Source organism: Tiliqua scincoides, chromosome 1 (assembly GCF_035046505.1).
Source record: "Tiliqua scincoides isolate rTilSci1 chromosome 1, rTilSci1.hap2, whole genome shotgun sequence".
NCBI classification, from domain to species: Eukaryota; Metazoa; Chordata; class Lepidosauria; order Squamata; family Scincidae; genus Tiliqua; species Tiliqua scincoides.
In genome coordinates, this window is record NC_089821.1 from 83,603,549 (window position 1) to 83,609,824 (window position 6,276).

The following is a 6,276-nucleotide window of genomic DNA, read 5'->3' on the forward strand; positions in this document are numbered from 1 at the left end:
TCCTCTGTTTCCCACTCCTTTTCTTGCCTTTCTTCACACACACTCCACTTCTCCGTTGCTGGTGCTCCAACTCCATTCTTCAACCCCATCACCTTTTCCTGCACTTGACTCTGTCTCAAGCCTTTGCTCTGTTTTCCTCCTTTTAATTCAGACTTTCTCATCCTCTTTTCCCCATCTCTCTTCTTATCTCTTGCCTTTTTCTTCCTTAAATCCTCTTGTTTCCCACCTGTACCCTCCTGCCTGATCACCATCAGCTGTAGAGTTAACAGTATCTTTCCTCAGGCTGGTGCTGGGCAATGATATCACCATCTGGCTGACAATCCAGAAGCACTCCATGGTGAGAACTACATGCACCTAGGATGCCAGATGTGCTGGATTTTTTTAAGAATTCATCCATATTTTGTTTAGCTGGGCTCTTTTTCTCATTGTAAATTTCCTTGTAGGAACCATGGATATCATGTTGTTGGTCTTGGTGCTATGTTTCATGTTGCAATTCATGTTCACAAATAATGCCATGGCAATTTCTATTTAAATGTGTCACTTAACTCGCTGGATTGTCATGATACCTTGTAAAGGTCCCTTGTTATGTGAAAATCTCTTTCTTCCACATTTGGACTTTGACATTTATCTCGTTCATGATCACAACTGTCTAGAGAGGAGAGGATTGCACCCGTTACGTTTCATTGTTGTTTTTCTGTACCAGAAAAGAGAAAGAGAGAAGGGAATGCTTGGAAGTGCCTTTTGTACAACCTTTGTTGTTTCTCTGCCTGAAGTGAAGAAAGACCCTTCCCCACCCACAGACATGGGAGAATAGTAGAGGCTGTTGAAGCATACCATAGTTCTGGTGTTTGTTCGAGGGGGTTTTTGGTAAAATTAATTTTTTTTGTTAACTTGTATAAATGTTGGGCTCATCCTGAGCATGCTGGTACTTACTTTTCGTCTGCCACCAGACTGTCACCACAGACCTATCAGCATGCAAGTCTAGAGTTCAGTATTAGAGGAATAGAGGGAAGATGCTCTTGTCTGTCTCCATGCCCATCTTCTACTGTCTCAGAGCAGTGTATGTGGGAGGAAATCCTGAGTCTCTGACCCTCCACCTGCACAGTGCTGGGCACATGCAATGCTGCATGCAGCCGGTTGGATTGATGTAAAAATAGTCAATGAACTTCTTTCAGTTACATGTGATGTTCCTGCACTATGCTAAGTCAGGGAAATGCAGCATTTGGAAGTCTGAACGGCCTAAAGCTTGACAGTGCAGCAAATCAGATGAGCTACACCTAGGGAGTTTCATTTAGCTATGTAGTTATCCCGTTATACACCAGGTTCAGATATATCCTAGCAGTTTTAATCAGTTGCCTTTCACATTCTCCCTCGCCTCTCTTGAATTAAATATGACCTGATGTTATTGTATGCCAAGCCAGTCAACTTTTTCATATTACTTTCCAGCATTATTTCATTTTCAAGGTCTTAGTGAGGTCTTCATTTCATTGTATGCCTGGGGTATTTATTCCAAACAGAAAGGAGATTCTCAAATAAATTTATTAGACAGATAAGCCGAAACAATACCCGATTGCTTCGTAAGAAACCTACAAGCAGGATTTTCCATCTTCTTTGCAAAATGCTCATATGTCTGCGAAGCTGATGAATTCTTTATTATCTTAACAGAGCTTTAGTGGTTCCTTCTTCCTTATGACGTCTCATTCAAAGGCTGCTCAAATCAGTACCATATTTTCCACATTTCCAATGGTTTCTGAATTATCTTCACATAATAACCTTTTTTTTCCCTCTTGGAGATTTGTCCTATTTCACTGCTTTTCTCACCCACAGGATACAATGATTTCTTGCTCACCTTATATGATGATCCTTAAAGAAGAGTTGAGATGAGTCTAGACTCACATCTATGAGTTGAGATGGGTCCAGGCTCACATCCATGAGTCTGAGCTTTTCTCTACCATCAAGCCACATCAATACATTGAATATGCCACTATCATACATTACAGTAGTCTCTCTCTACCACTAGTAACATGAATTTAGGGTCGCCTTACAAATCTATCTCTCGGGTAAGGGCCTCTCTGTTAGCTGATAACCCCCTCCTGTTTCTTTTTTTCCCTTTTTCTTTTTTTTTCTTTTTCAAAAACAACTATAAACAAATACACATAACACAAAAAACATAACACATTTCACTACACAAAAAACACAAAGGATGCAGGAAATCATATATCATTATCATATATCGCTAAAAGTAATAAATCATTACATTTCTTAATCAATTCCTCTTCTAAATTTACCTCTTAATATCATTTTTCATTCATCATACATGTATCATATCATATCAATATATATGTAATACAATCATCTAAATGCTCTATCATATATTTCTAAAACTTCATTTTCACCCAAGCATAAGAGGGCTTTTCCCCTTGCTCAATTTGTGTCGGTTTTTGTTGTTAATCCAAAATTTCTAAAAGTCTGTCCGTTTCCATCGCATTCATTATTTTCTCTATTAATTCATTTTTCATTAGTATTTTAGAATCCTTCCAATATCTAGCATATAAAATCCTCGCTACAGTTAAAATCATAACTAGGTATACATCATTTTCTTTATCTATAATATCTAAAATAATATAAAATTTATGCTTCCAGATCTGTTCCCATTGATCTATTGTGAAATTATGGCCTATATTTTATGCCCATTTTATCATACATTGTTTTACTGTTTCTTCTTACATATCAAAGTCCAATAATCCATCTTATAATGCATATATTAATTTTGATCTCTATCTTTCTTTAACATAAATGGCAACACCTCTTTTCTTCCATCTGAAGCCACAAAAACTTCTCCTAATTTTTTATTCACCAACAATGCCCTATTCATTAGTCATCACGTTTCTTTTTACTAGACTTCCTCTCTTTTTGTCTTTTTCTCGTTGCTATTGGTGAGCGCCTCTTACTCTCTCTGCTAGGCTCTTCCCTCTCTGATTCGTCCGTTGTTTCTAAGTCATCTGATTTCTTTTCATCTGACTCCATTTCTGGTCTACATTCTTTCATCACTGTACTCAAGAAGTTTTCTACTTTCATTGTTGAAATTTGAATTTATATTTTTTTTGAAATTTAGAAATTTATTGTGTAACCATAGGTCATTACAATGTATAAAAGCACCATGCTACAATAAATACAAATAAACAGACAGAGACATTACAGCCTTCCAGACACAAAAAGTAAAGCAAAAACTTCAGCCACAATCAGGATCTTACCAGCTAATAAAGGGGATAGGAAAGTTTAAGTTCAAGCCAACACAAAATTATCTCGGATTTTCTTTGCCACAAAAGCAAAGATAGCAATTTTGTAGGTGACGTCAGGGTCAGAGTCTGCAAGAAGCCAACAGGTCAAAGCTAAAATAGATCTCTCTTGAAACTGAGAGATAATATTAGATAAATATTTTGATCTGGGTAGCTCGTATAAAGGACATTTTAATAAATAATGAGAAATGTCTTCAGAATTACAAATGCAGGTCCTGAGATGATAGGGAGTCTTTTTATATCTACCTTCAAGGACCAAAGTCTGCATGCACTGAAAGCGCAAGGCAGTTAAAGCCTTGCGCAAAGCTGGCACTGTAAGGTAAGATAGATAGTTTTCTAATACGAATGACGACTTGTACAATGAAATCCAGGATGAGTAAGGAGAAATAGAAATATCACACAAGTCACATCTCATGTGAAAAAGACAGATCTGATCTTTCACCATAGCCTTAGCGTTTTTAGATAAATAAGAAGGCAAGGTGTCCGTGACTATTTCGTATTTCTCAAGAATCTGTTTGACTAAAGTTACCCAGGACAGCTGGGCAGGATTAAGAAGTTGTTCTTGGAAACACATCTTGGGAAGTCGAAACTTATCCATGGCTGCTAATTTAAACCAATACCGAGCCAGCGCAGTGTGACAGTGGGCTTATATCGAAATTAAATCCACTTCCACTCTAAGGAGCGGGGATAAAGTTTGCCGAGGTACATTTAATAATGAGCATATAAAGGCATTTTGGGCTGAGTCTAATGTAGAGGTTTTTGAGTAACCCCAGATTTCTACTCCAAAAATCATCTGAGGGATTATTTTCTTAGCAAAAACCTCTACCGCAGGAGTCACAAGATTACCTCCTTTTGTTCTCATGAAGTATAATAAGGATTGGATTGTATGAGCTGCTTTGAGCTTGGCCATATTTAAGTGAGAAGACCAAGCAAGTTGGGTGTTAAAAGTGACACCTAAATATTTAAAAGCTCTAAGTTGTTTTATAGAAAAGCTGTCAATTCAGTTATGCTTCTTTTTTTGTTTTCCAAAAAGAACCACTTTGGTCTTGTTGTGGTTTATAGACAGTTTTTCATGTTTGCAAAAGGAACTTAATCTAGATAATAACCTGCGAAGCCCAATAGATGTGATAGAAAAAAGTACTATGTCATCGGCATACAGAAGAATTGAAAGTTTAGTATCCCCAATCACGGGAGGAAAAAACTCCGGACCTTGTAGGGCATAGACAATATCATTTATATAAAAATTAAAAAGAAAGGGAGCCAGTAGGCAACCTTGACGAACTCCCTTATCAGTAAAAATTTTCTCAGAGAGCATGCCTGATGTTCCTAGTCTGACTCTTAAATTAGCATTCGTATGCATCCTCTGCACTAGAAAAAGGCGTCTCCTATCAATGTTGGTTTCAGACAGCTTCTGCCATAAACACGTTCTGTTAATCGAATCGAATGCTGAGGAGAGGTCAACAAAAACAGCATAAAGTCTTTTATAACCAATCTGAATGTATTTATGGATCAAATGATGGATAACAAAGCTATGATCCAGTGTAGAATTTCCCTTTTGAAATCTGGCCTGTTCTTCTGCAATGATTGAATTGTCTTTAGCCCACGCCTCCAATTTATGTAGAAGGTACTTAGAATAAAGTTTGGACACAACACTAAGGAGGCTAATGGGATTGTTGAATTTATATTATATCTCTGTGTCTGATATTGAAAAAACATACCTTCCGGAGAAAGTAATCTATATAGCATTTGCTTTTCTCTTAAAAATTTTGTTAGGTTTTCATATTCTTTTCTCTTCTTCCTCACTCTCCATGGAACATGTCTCAAAATGTTGACTTTGTTATCATCCACTGTCCATTCCTTTTCCTGTGAGGCCTTCAGTAATTTATCTCTGTAAAAGGTTCTGATGAATTTCACATGGATTTCTCTTGGTAATTCATGTTTTCTCAGATAGGAAGTGTTCACTCTTCTCACTGAGTCCAATTCTTTAGATATCTCCACCATTGGTGTATCAATCCATTCTGATATTAATCTGACAATCGGTCGCAATGTATCTTCTCCTTTCTCCTCTGGTATATTTTGTATCCTCACCACTCGAGCTGCGCTATCCATCTGAATTTCCATTAACATTGTCTCTGTATCGTGCTGATTTTCTTCCATCTCTGATATTTTAGCTTGATCTTTTCTTATCTTTTGTCCCAATCTCTCAATCTTTTGTTTATTTTCTTCTGATGTAATTTTCACCTCCATCAGTTGTCCAGTAAGATCATCTAATCACTTAATTAAAGCATCCACACTAGCTTGAGTTTGTACAGATTGGTTTGTTAGTTGCTGCAACATTGCCAACAGTTTTTCTATGTTGTCTTGCACAGTCTGTTTCCAGTCTTTCCCTTTTGGTTCCTCTTATATTAATTTTCCAAGTCCCGTCTCCGACGCTGGCGAGCCTCGGACTTTCACTGTTTTGCCCGCCATCTTTGTTCTTCCTTCCTTCTGCTTGCACTGTTCTTTAAGGCCACTAGATGTCATCAGCATATTATCTTCTTCGCTTCAATTATAAACACAAATCTAGTTCTTGCAATGTCTTTTAAAATCCACTAGATGTCACTACATGTCACTGGTGCACTGTTGTTTTATTTATATTTCTTTTATCTTGTTTATACTTATAGCCCTGGCAATGCCATGTCAAAACATCCAGCCGCTCCTTCAGGCACTCTCAAACAAACCAAGTAACAAACCAAGGCAATAAAAGCTCCAATACTCAAACTTTTCAAGGACAATTAATTTGTAATCCACCGAAATTCAAAGTTGTAAAGTTGTAATTATATTTTCATATATCCATAGCAAGCTTGGTAAATCTACGATTTCTCCTCACACCAATAAACAGCTGGGGGAAAACCTTCCCCCCCCTCCTCCTCTTCTCAGGGCAAGAAAACATATCAGGCAAACAAATTATTCAGTCCATGCCAGGCATACACAAATG